Genomic DNA, 13036 nt, shown 5'->3' with positions numbered 1-13036 from the left:
AGACACAGATCAAGCTCTTCTGGGTGGGGCAGGCGACAGCCATGTTTGCAAGTGTGTTGGTGTATCTGTGTTTGCATGAATACTTTGTACATGTGAAAACATGCTGAGAGGAGACAAGGGAGTGGAACTTGTCAACTTGGCACAGCTCTTTCCCCGCACCGTAACCCGAGGCATTCACTCAAGCACTGTATTTAAGTACTTAAGGTACTTTACAGTACTGTACAGTAATTTAATATTCTATGTTAGAATATTTTAAAGCTCCATAGATAGATGGATGGATAGCTAGATGGATGGTAATGTCAAACTTCATTAAAGGTACTTGTTACCCTGCACTTTGTTCTTCATAACTGTACCACATTTCAAAATTTAGAGCTGAGGTCTCCAACTCCCGGCCTCGAGGGCTGCAGGTGTTAGATGTGTCCTTGGTCCAACACAGCTGATTCAAATGGCTAAATGACCTCCTCAACATGTCCTGAAGTTCTCCAGAGGCCTGGTAATAAACTAATCATGTGACTCAGGTGTGTTGACCCACAGTTATATCTAAAACCTGCAGGACACCGGCCCTTGAGGCCTGGAGTTGGAGACCTGCTCTAAAGTAAAGAGGGAAGGAAATACTTGTTTTTACTCCAAGTTAATGTAAGTTTTACTTCCTCTTTTAAAACATGCATTTTCTAAGTAACCAACCATTTTTAATGCATTGGCAGTCATCTACAAAAAACTATTTTTAAACTGTTACTTTCAGCAGGTGACTGTGCTCGTTGAAGTCCATGAAACGAAAGCTTGTTCCTGTTCTGTGACACTTTATTTAACACTTCCTTATTTTGCTGTCTTACCTCCTGAGTTTCAAGATGATTCTCGAACCTTTTATGAATGTAATTTTTTCCTCTCATGCGTATTTTATAAGCCTTTTAGTGCTGATGTAATTTAGAAATGTGTTTTAGTATACAGTGGCATGGGGGAAATGTGAAGAATGCTGCACACTGTTTGTCAATTAGTTTTACTTTTATCATGTCACGGTCTGGCTAGGGCAGACCGTATGTTGCAGGGAAGGACTCAAGCGCAGACCGAAATGAGATATGAATAACAAAACAAGCCGTTTATTAAGGCAAGAAACGAGGGTACAAAATAATAGGGAATCGATGAAAACTAAACAATGACCTAAACTGGGTGAACTAAAACAAAACATAGAAAACTCTAAACATAACAAACTGACAGGGATACCTGGAGTGGAGACATAGGAAACAACGGACGAGTACAACAGGTGAATACAACGGACGACCTGACAAAGAATGGCTGAGAGCACACAGACTAAATGGACACAGGAGGATAATGAGGGAAGTGGCAGCACCTGGGGAACCCAGCTGACACATGAACATAATTACGTCACAGGGGGAGAGTAACTGAACATGATGAACACAGACACACCAGACCTCTTCACAATAAAACAGGAAATACAGTGAGATATAGACATGACAACCTGAACTGACAACATAAGCCACAGACATGAAATACATGAAAAGCAGGGGAGACTTAACATAGTGGAAACACGAGGGGAAAATAACTAGAAACACCTAGGCATGATTATAATGAACTTAGGAAACCTGAAGGCTACATAAACTAAACACAAAACGCTGGGTCAGCAGACCCAGGATCATGACATATCAGTAGTTAAGTACTGGATTAAAAGAATACTTTTACAGAGTTTCAGGGATAATTCATATAAGGATGGGATTTGTGTCTGAACATATAATGATAATATATCTGCTAACACCAGCATGCCTTCAATTTAACGTAATGGTGTTTTGCACAGACACGTGTTCCTGCTAATTGTGTAACATGTAAATAAAGCAGTGCATTAGACTCCACCAGTGCTACCGCTTGTCACTGATGGTGTTCATGAGTTTTAATGGGCATCATTTCTAAACAAAACCAAGGAGCTGTCACAGGTAGGCAAGAAATAGATTCAAATGCACGATTCCCAGGCAGACTGGCTAAACTGGAAACCAGTCAAATACAGAAGTCCATGACTAAAGAGCAAAATCCATGAATACAAAGAGACTGGGAAATCCAAAACAGCTGTTTTGCACATACAATAGAGATAAATAGATACAAGACAAAGTACAAAGATATGCACAGACATGCTGAGGACTAATCGGGGAGATTGGACAGACCAGAGTAACAAGACACAGCTAATCAAGGTAAATGAGAGGAAGTAAATCTGGTAAAACAGGCCAGATAGACGACTATCAAAACAAAACACAGAGTAACTACCAGGGTAGAGAGGTGGAGGGTGTCTGGTCTCAGGATCACATTTTTTGTTTTGTTATTTTTGACAGTGTGGCTTTATTGTTGACGTTATTGAACGATAACCACAAATTTATATTAGTGTGGTTAGCGGTTAAGTATGAAGCAGCTGGGATGTGATTTACCATCTCAAAGTGAAAGGCTCTGGTTTTCTGGTGCTTTGTGGCTGCTGTACCAGTCTGTTGCAGTCAAACCTGAGTGAGAAGATGAAAACAACCAGTATGAAGGTTGTTTTGTGTCCCTGCTCTCACATATGGCCAATAACTGTGGGTGCAATAAGACTGTGGACACAGGAGAAGCGTTTTTTTCCTCTGAAGGATGAGAGTAATGGCATTATTAAAAAATTTTTTTAAAGTGCACATTAAAAACAAAAGATTCACCCTTTGTAGAGTGGTTATGATGGGGGAACATTTGTAGGGTATCTGAGGGGTTTGCAGTTAGGACATACCTGTGGCAAAGATAAAACACAGAACTATGAATCCACAATGAGGAGCTTTACATTTGCAGTGCCTTTTTGGCCTTTTTAAAAAGAAATAAAACTTAATTTTAAAAATAAATAAATAAATAAATGCTTAATGTTTTAAGAATATTACTAATTATCCCAATCTGAAAGCCAGATATAACAGAATTAAGGCAGTTTGTTCTACTGCTGCGTGTTTTGAAGTCACTGTGGATAAGACTGTCCGCTTAGAGTTTTAAAGTAAACAGAGGGGGTCAGTGTTTACAGCTCGTTCACACTTCCCTCGTGGCTGTTTTCCAGGAATCTCTGTTCCCTGTTTCTGCATTTGTGCAAATAGATGAGTTCTTTGCAATAATCCTTAAAACCAGTTAATAATCTCCCAACAGTAATTGTCTTATCTTGTCACATAATATGAGTGGAAGTTTACTTTTTTGTTATTTCCTTTGCTTTTTTTGGATGTTCAGATTCTGAAGAGTACCGCGCCACCTCCAACTGACATTGCAGTCCTCAGTCGGTGTGACCCTCCTGGGGCTGTGAGGTCAAGGCACACAAAAACATGCTTGATGATGCTTGATTCATTATCTACACTTGGTACAGTGATGTGTAAGAGATGATGAATGAGGAGTAATAACGAGACAGAGAGAGAAAGGTGGCAGATATCAGGATAGAGGAAGTTACAGAAACACACACACACAAAACCTCTCTTCTGGTTCCTGTTTACAGTGTCATGATATCTATTTTCGTCCGCTGGTGCGAAGCAGAGCTTTCAACAATAGTGTAAAGACCTGCCGTTTAGACTGAAAACACACAAGACGGTCACACATGTTCTTATCCGTTTTCCTGTTTGTTAGCTCCGAGACTCATTTAATATGTTCACAAACTTGCTTCCTTGTTCAGGCATTCGTTCATCAAGTGTATTGCTTCAAACAAAGACACAGCACTATCCAAAGTTTCACAAAAATTAGTGCGTTAACTTTCTTTCTAGTCGTTAAAGATTTAAGCTCTCTCCTAAAATCTCAAGTAAATGAATAAATCCCTGTCATCTTTGAGCTTTAATTCTATCCTCCCAATAAAAATATTCTGTCCAGTTTTACATTATATGGTACAGCACATATGATACCTTGCTGCACCAGCAGAGGACCGTGTGATAAAATGGAAATCTACTCAGTATCTGTGCATGGACTGGCAGAGGTTCTGTGCTTTCCCTTTCTTTTGTGACAAGCTTTGAAAAAAAACAGAAGAAAGGGGAAAAAATGTCCTCACTCTATATTTGGAGGCAGGTCAAAGGTTACGCTGAAGAGTGCAGGTCACTAAATCAAGGAAAACATTTCAGTGCGGTGTTCTGTTCTGGCCCCACTGCCATCCGCCATGACGCTTGTTTATCCATCTCACTTCCTGTCCGTGCATGCTGGAGAGTGTGTGTGTGTGTGTGTGCGTATGTGTGTGTGTGCGAATCTTTATATGTTTGTGAGCACATTGCTCTGTCTCAGTCCGCCTCTCTCTATTTGTTTTTAATGTTCCCGCCATTCTCAGGCTCTCACAAGCACACAGACACTCATTCCAGCACATAAATCACAGCTCGGTGAAAGTGTCGGTTCAGAGCCGGGAGGCTGCGGCGTTCCAACGTCTCTATTGCATGAAGGGAAGAACTGAGGGGACAAACAATCAGGGACAAAAGGGAAACAAGCACACAGAACATAAACACACACTAGCACAAATTAAGTCACACAGGTAGGCACACATGCAGTTTAAAGTGCATGCTATTATATTGGTAAGTCCATAATTTCTTGGAGAAAAACACTATTTTTGTAATTCCGTCTCTGTGCACCACCGTTTGAAATGCAGACTTTAATTCAAGGGTTTGTTGGGGTTTTAGGAATTACAGCCACTTGTATACACAGTCCCCCATTTTCATAGACTTGAAAGTCATTGGCCAATTGACTGACTGAAGTATATCTATGGTCAGGTGAGGCCTGTTCCCTTGTTAGTCAGAAGAACAGGATGACAAATGACCGATGATTTCGGAGCAGGTCGGCAGTAGTGTGATCCCTGGATGATGCAAGATAGTGTGAGGGTGTGCATGAATGTTAGACAAGGCGTAGAAAACAGCTCTGGTATGCATGTGTGTATGACTAGGTAAACAAGCCGTGAAGAAAAAGGTGCTTAGTTAGAGCAGATATGTACCAGTGGATACAAGACAGTCCAGGGATTCATAAAACTCAAATTAAGACCATTATAATGTGTCACTGTAAGTATTTCCATCTATATATTCGAGCTCTGATTGGCTGTAGGCATTCAGTGTCATGACCTGATCAGAAATCATTTTTGGCCTGTCAGTCACGCCAACTTAAATTTCTCCTGAGTGACAGTCCTCACAGATCCATGCAGCCTTTTTTTCACACGAGGAAATTCTCCATTTTCACAGCCTGAAAGCTCAAATAACAGAATTCCTCAAATATCTCACTTTTGCAGATAATAATGTGACAAATGATGGTTTTCTTATCACCAAAATAAGAAAACTTTTACTTCAGCTGAACTTGGTCATACTGTATCACCTCTGTAAGCTCTGTTTAAACAGTGAACTTATACATAGTGTATAGATCAAAGGACAGAGAAAAGTGTACAGTTATTCACATTTTCACATGGAAGCTGTGGGTGCCAGTGTTTTGAGGCAATCAGCAAATCTGTTGAGTGTTTGTACTAAAAGCATGATTTGCTATAACCTTGGAGAAGCAACAAATCCATCATTTAAACCTCAAAGAAAAGGTTCTGTGGCAGTCGGGTTGTTGCTTTTACACAATGATAACCACTTAAAAAAAAAAATCCCCCTCACACAAATATGCCGTAACTGTCTGCTATGTTCTCTCTCATAAATCTAGCAGTAACCTGCTGGGGCCGGTGCTGTTCGCAAGATTGGATATATTGATTGGTTTGGTGATGTGTCTAAGTCTAAGTGTCCTTGAGCTGAACACCTAGTTGCTCTGGATGCCTTCCATGTTATCTGCAACACCAAACACCAAAAGCTAAAGTAGGAAAGAAGGAAAGAAACCACCATCAAGGTCAATTTTTAATTTTCAGAAAACTGAATATTGGAATTAAAATGCCAAAAAGCTGAAATTAGGAGGTTGATGGAGCAGACTAGAAAGCATATCTGTGTTTCACTTACTATTTGTTGTAAGTGAAACACAGATATGTTGCTTGTGTTGAAATCCATGCTTTTTAATCCAATTTCTGCTGTGGCTAAAGACGACGACAGCAGTGCCATTTGTACTTGTACTTTCTGACAGTCTCATTCAAACGGCCACCAGAGGTCACTTTCCTTCAAAACGTATTTGTCATAACTCGTGAAAATTGCGTGTACAAACTATTAATCGTTTTTTGTGAGGGGACAGTTTCTGTTTTTGAAGATGAATTATCCCCACTTCCCCTTTCGTGTCGTGGAAGAAGAGGGAGATGCTGATGAAGAAATCACTTACCCCACTACGCTCTGCCAAACCTAAACCCAAACCCTCGCCCCCTCTTTCTCTTCTCACACAGCAGCCAGAGGCAGAAGCTCAGAGGCTGTCTGCTCGCTGCTTCAGAGGCACTGTTGCTATCTATTTTTAACCATGCTGCTTATGTACTGGGCAGAGTCAGCTTCGTGTGTTTTTAGTACTGAGCTTGACTTTTGCTTTAAGCCCGTGTTTCCCACTCTGCCACTGAAATAAGAGAGTCTCTGCTGGGCCTCTGCTTAACGCCAATGAGCCCACCTCAGGCCCTTGATCATTATTTTTACACCAGTGCTGGATATACACACAGAGTTTCGGGTTGTTTGTTTTGTCAGAAACATACAGTACTTGCACTTACACGTGCATGTCATGTCTTTGTCGTTTCATGCTTTAGACCATGAAGTGTTTATTAACGTTATGATAAATGGCTCGCAGCCATATTCAGAAGTGAAAAAAAAACCATTCATTCTCAGGGGAGGGGGCTGAATCTCACATTAGCATGTGGCTTTTTCACTTTCTCATGTACACTGCTGCTGCAGCTGTTTTTAATTGTGTTGCTGCATATGCAACACTTGATATAGATGGGGTTTCTGACCTGCTTTCACCTTCTGTATTGCATTATATTTATCGTCTCTGGCTCCCTCTCAGGTTAGATACAGAGAGAATCGGCCAGGCAGAATACAGGGAATTTGCCAAATGACTGTAGATAATGATGTTCCTTGAAACCTCATCAAAGTTAAGCGTGTTGGTGTTATTCGGCTGTGCTCATTTGCTTGTCAGCAGATGTGTAAAGCAGTAATGGATGGGTAACATCTATAGTACAGTCTGATTCTGTGTGTCTGGTACACCACAGCGCTCTAAATGAGAGCGTTGGTTATGGAGTCTGTTTTTATCTTTTAACTGACTTTTCAAACTCAGTTGTTCCCCATATGTTGTTGTGGGGGTTTTTTTTTTCAATTCGGTTGTTAATTATAGTACTCTCCATCAGCAGGCTAACATCAGATACAACATTTGAAATGCTAAGTCATTAGCTAAACCTGGCAACTATTGAGACCTGTGCCAGGTAATAAATGTAGGGGTTTTTTGCCTGTTACATTGGCATTGTAGTTAGGGAAGGTTACTTCAAGCTGAGATCAGATGACTTATATTTAGGGGAGCAATATGCGGACCAGTGAAGGGTCAAACTGTTGGTAAGAATCCGAGCAGCCAACATGCCGATGCTGCCTTCAACTCCCTTCGTTCGCTTAGAATGACATTTCTAAGTTGCAAGCACCACTTCAACTGCTATGCCAGCCAAGTCCAAGGATGGGTACCGGTATCAATGGCACCGGTTCTGACATAAATGGTAACCAGACCGAAAAGCAGCGCACATTTCGGTGCTTTATTTCGGTGCTTTTTTTTTCCTGCGATGTCATACACTTTGGATTCCAGCCAGTAATTTTACCTTTCCAAGGATAGTAGGCGGGTCCAGGTACGTACGTTCTTTTAGAGCAGAGCTACAGATTAAAAATGCCCAAGGCGAAGCGGTCAAAGTCTGGCTGTACTTCACAGCAAAAGATGCAAACTCAGCAGCAACAAGTGCTTTAAGGTGTTACTGTGCAAAGGAAGTAACACCTCGAATCTGATGAAACACCTGGTGACGCATAGCGTTTTTTTAAAAGCCGAAAAATGCACCGTATTTGATAGCTTGTTGCAAGACGTCACACCGAGCACATCTACTGCGGTGTGGTGCCTGTTATTGGACCTGGAGTTAGCAACATCCCCCAAGAACCCGAAGAGGAAAGTCCTGGTCCCTAGCCCTGCCAGTGTAGCAGAAATGATGATGATGCAGCAGCAGCCGTTCTTCTCTGCGTGAGTAGCTTAATGTTGTCTGTGTGTAATTTACGTTGAGTAGGCTAACCACGTTATTAAATTAATGCAGGTAAGGTGAACTAGCGAACACCGTCGTAATTACATGCGGCTGTCTTCTTGTTTGATGGCAGATGCTCCCTTCACCCTGGCCAAAAAGGCTAAAATGACCAAAGAAAAAGTGGAAAACAGCTAAACATGAGAGGTTTTTGGACAAAGTTTGTGTTTTTTTTCCATTGTTTAAGCACTGCTTCCAGCCAAGAGTGATACCATATATGCCCCATAGCTGCAGAAAAGGCTAACATTGTTATCTTTTTACAAAAAAACGGCTAAACATGAGAGGTTTTTGGACAAAGTTTGTGTTCTTCATTCTTTAAGCACCAGTTCGAGCACCATTTAAGCACCGGCACCATTTCCAAAGTACCGGTTTGACACTGGTATCGGATAAAACCTAAATGATACCCATCCCTAGTCCTAACTTCCCTGCTTACCTCTTGCGTTCTCACCACCTTCAGTTTCTGTTGTACCTTTTGCTCTCTTTTGTTCTCCATTCAAACATATATCTCATTTATTTGATCTTTCATCTTTCTTTCTCCCTGGCAACTGGAGGAAAGCCAAATTCTTCAGAGAGGCCAGATATGAGTTACTTTGCATTCCAGTCTTTTTTGAGGTGGACAGGTGGGTGGAGGCATGTGACTCTTCTGCAGACAGATCGCAACAAGATTTGAGAAAAATTCAAAGAAAACTATCTAAAGATAGTGGGAATTTTTTGAAAAACACCAGAAATAAGCAAAAATGGGACAGAGTGGGGGCTGTATTAACCCCGCCCCTCTTATTTTGGCCTGGAATAGGATGGGTAAGACGTGTCCCGGGGTGACCTATGAACAATAACAAACTTACTCTAATATTTGGTGCTATATATATAATTATATATATATAAACATACATGCATAAACTAGGTCTCATAGCATGCAACAGTAAAATTCTGTCTTTTTTACTATCTTGTTTTACACAAAGACGAACACCAAAAACTGCACCGTGGCATACTTTCACATGTACCCACACACAGAGAACTACAATCCTATTTAATCACAAGAATCCTGACTGGGAGCATTCCTGTCACATGCAGTTAGCACCATTTGCTTATTAGAGCAAACAATGGTACCTGTCAATTTCATTTTCACGAGCTCAGAGATTACAGAGCAATGTGCTTATCCTCTCTATCCAGTTCAGCGCACCGCAGTTTCTCTGCTTTCCCACGTCTAAAGCTGTACGTGAGTTAAGCAAACTGGTTGTCTGACGTTCTGCTGATCTTTCCCACTGAGCGCTGCTGCTACATAAACTTGTCCCTGAAACAACAAAAGAGGTCGTATGTAATCCATCCGCAGAGGACAGTTCTTGTTATTGTTCAGTGGCACTTTGCTTAGCAGCGTCACAACAGGGGGCACTTACTCACATTCATTTATTATTGCTAAGCTATCACAGAGGAGCCTCCATTCTGACCAGCTTTTATAACCCGCTCTACCTGAAAGTCTGCAGGGTTTTTTGCCATTACTAAATATACGCTGACTCAGCTTTGCAAACTCAGTGATCTCACTTGTAAAATGATTAATGACACATAAATGCACAGTATGCTTACGTAAATCAAAAGTTATGTGTAATGTGATTCTAAAACAGTTTGAAAATTTAGTGCAGTTTGCCCGAGCACTGTTTTGAAACTAAAGACACAAATATAAACCCAAAACAAACCGCTTAAAATGTGCTATATATTGTATTTGCATGTCGAGGTGTATCTACGAATATTAATCTGCTGTATATGTAGATCGCCGCTGCAGGGCTGGATTAGAGGGTGCTTACAGCTGTTTCTGTGGAACTCATGCACCTGCATTGTGTTTGTGTGCTTTTGTTTATGTTCAAAAAGCATTTGCATATGTGTGGAGAAAAGGATTGTATGAGCTTGTTTGTGCAGCATCTCAAATTCTTTGTGTGTGTGTGTGTGCATTTCCAGGTGGAGGAAGGAGGGGGCAGTTTGCAGCAGGAGACCAGAGAAAGAAATGAAGGAAACGGGAAGGAAATGACGAAGGCTTGCTCTCTGAAACAGCTAAGCTGCCACTCTCTCTTTATCATCCTGTATGGAAACCTGGAAAAACACACAAACACATAGGGTGTTGTTGTTGACTGCCATACAAAACACAGGATCTCAGGCACAGGATGATAAACAAAGAACATGGAGAGCAAATAGAATTGAAGAGGACACAATCAGAGAGACAACAGGAAAAAAACACTGTTGTGCCGATGGATAACAAGTGGGAAAGAGTCACAAAGAAGGAAGGTAAACAAGAAGTGGTAAATAACTGTTTTGATACTTGTGTTTTCTACACACAACAACCACAACAGCTGATCACTTCAATAATTTCTCCTTTCTTTTATTCAGAACTCATTTTGTCAAAGTCTGCATCTCATTTTTCAAACAGCTGTCACCTCCTTCTGCAAGTAAGCTCTTGAGCATCAAGAAATTGCCGAATGGGAGGTTATGCACACACACACACAGAGAGAGAAAAAGAATTGCAAATTTCATAGCTGATCACATGCCAAGGAAATTATTTCTGCGCATTCACTTAGGCAACCGTAGGAAGCCAGTTATTCCACACTGATAACCCAGAGGGCAGCGAGCAGGACTGGCGACATAAATATGGCTGTCGCCGTCAAAACACGACAGGCCGGGATCAAACAGCACCCGGAGATGTTTCCTATTGTTGGCCCGAACAGGCCTATAGCCCGAGATCAACAGTTAGAATTTCTCGTTGACCTTCGTGATCGAGAGAAGGATGATTCATCTGCAGAAGCCGACACAAAAACAAGACAGGAATGCCACAGGAAGGGCAAAGGTCACTGCAAGAATGCCACTGGCTTGTTTGTTATCATACTTTTGCATAAATGTGCTTTACACAACGTTTCTTAAGCAAACACACACACTTGACGGTTTCTGAAATCTGAATAATCTCATTACTTTGTATGTGTTTAAGGTGTGTTAGATCCTGTGCATAAAATGTTGAAATGTTACCCAAGGGTTTATAAAGCCTTTCAGCTTAATGAGTGCTTTAACATACTTAGCAGGAGTGTAAAGTGCCTGTAGCACCTACGACAACTGAGGAAGTTCAGGGTCTCTCCAGTGATCCTCAGGACTTTCTATACAGGCGCTGTGGAGAGCATCCTCACACAGAACATCACATCCTGGTATGGAAACAGCTGTGTCAAGGATAAAAAAAGCTATTCAGAGAGTGATCTGTATGGCAGAACGCTGCTGCAGGACTGTTCTCCCTTCCCTACAGGACATTTACGTCAAGAGATGCTGGACTAGAGCAACTCAGATTTTGAAGGACCCATCCCATCCCAGCCAGAGAGGCTCAAGAGGAGTTTTTATCCTCAGGCCATTCGTGTGTTGAATCAGTGTGCAGTTAACCAAACAGCAGTTGCGTTATGCGTAGCTGCATTCAGTGTACTCCAAAATAAATAGGTCCAGTTCCTGATGCCATTCAGTAGCCATGCAAAGTTTAAACTATAAAAATGTGCACGGGTGACTCAACGGAGACTGACTTGTCTTTCTAGCCAGCTTTAAGCCACCTGCATTTTTTTCCCGGCTTGCTTGTCTGGTTTGCATGTTTGCATCCTTCAGTCAGGCTGTGTTTTTGTCCTAGGACACAATTATCCTTTTAATCTTCATCTGGGTGTGGCACCAGCTAAACATAGTACATTTTATTCTGTGCTATAATAGCAGTACATTTTCTGCCGCGTGAATTTTTTGGCACACAATAAAAGCCTTTGAATGATAAACTGTAGAGAACAACAAGCATTTTAAATGAGCCCACAGATAAATTGACACCCTATAATGGTATGCGCTGGTTGTCTAATAGTTTTAAAGTGAAAATCTGCTCTCTTCTACCAGTTAATAAAAGACAAAGTTCAACCTTTTCAGAAAGAAAACTTGCTGGTCTAAGCACACAATGTGAGGTTGCTCTTTCACATGAAAAATCCCCTGATGAAGAGGAAGTGATGGAGTTTTGTGTTCTTGGCAGCTACAACAGGTGATAAAATGAAGAAAAAACGTATTCATGGGATGATGAATTACAACCCTGGCTGCCCTTCAGTGTTTCAACAGTAATACTGAAACTGTAGTTATAAAAAACCGTAAAATTTGCGTTTACTGGCAACGTACCCAAGTCAAAGCTCACATTCACGTATTGCGGCTTTAAGGTTTACCTTCAGGCTGGCCAAGCCAAGTGACAAACTGGACATAGCAACAGGCAAGGGCACTGTGCGTTTCCTAGACTGTGTGTGGCTCGTGAGACCTGACGACATGCTAATTCCATGGAGACAGCGTTGTAGGGAGGGGGTGGTGAGATTACCGTCTAGCCATCGAAGTCCAGAAAGGTTGCTCTGCTGTTTCCTGCAGCTCATGGGCTGTCTTAAGAGGTTTTAAGAGGCTTGGAAGAGATGAGCTGCCATCTGGCTAAATCTTGAACGGCTAACCACACGTGGTTGGTTAGGAATATGTCGACACTGCTGATGTGCCGTGATGCAGCAAAGGACTGCTGCTGACTCAAAACGAGGTTTCTTTTACCTGCTAGAAGAATGGAGTCTTCTGAACTAGAATCTAAACAATATATAAAATGTATGAGTTCATATGATGGCTCTTTATTTTTGTTTCCTTCCTATTTATAATAATAGCTGTGCAAAAAAATAAACCAGCTATAAGTACATAGGTAAGCACACTGGTGTTTTGATGATGGTGGAGAGCAATAAGCATACATAATCTCCCAAAGCTGTTAGTTTTAGTAGAGATCTCGAGACTTCAAACACCATACCATATGATTCACATGGATTTCATACACATTTAGTCACTTCCATTTAGTGGCATCTCTTATCCGATGGATCT

The 13036-nt window shown here is 41.3% G+C and overlaps 1 long non-coding RNA gene across 1 annotated transcript; it reads left to right on the top strand.

Moving 5' to 3' along the window:
* Positions 1-558: 558 nt before the first annotated feature.
* On the top strand, positions 559-11601 carry LOC146558893 (uncharacterized). Its single transcript, XR_014888732.1, has 3 exons — positions 559-636; positions 10109-10432; positions 10535-11601. It is a non-coding gene; the product is annotated as an uncharacterized LOC146558893 (long non-coding RNA).
* The last annotated feature ends 1435 nt before the right edge of the window (positions 11602-13036 follow it).

Source organism: Mchenga conophoros, linkage group LG15 (assembly GCF_057382185.1).
Source record: "Mchenga conophoros isolate Kocher_MC1m ecotype Shallow Benthic linkage group LG15, M_conophoros_male_GT1.1, whole genome shotgun sequence".
Lineage (NCBI taxonomy): Eukaryota > Metazoa > Chordata > Actinopteri > Cichliformes > Cichlidae > Mchenga > Mchenga conophoros.
The sequence above is the reverse complement of the archived record's forward strand: the minus strand, read 5'-3'. Positions and strand labels throughout refer to the sequence as shown.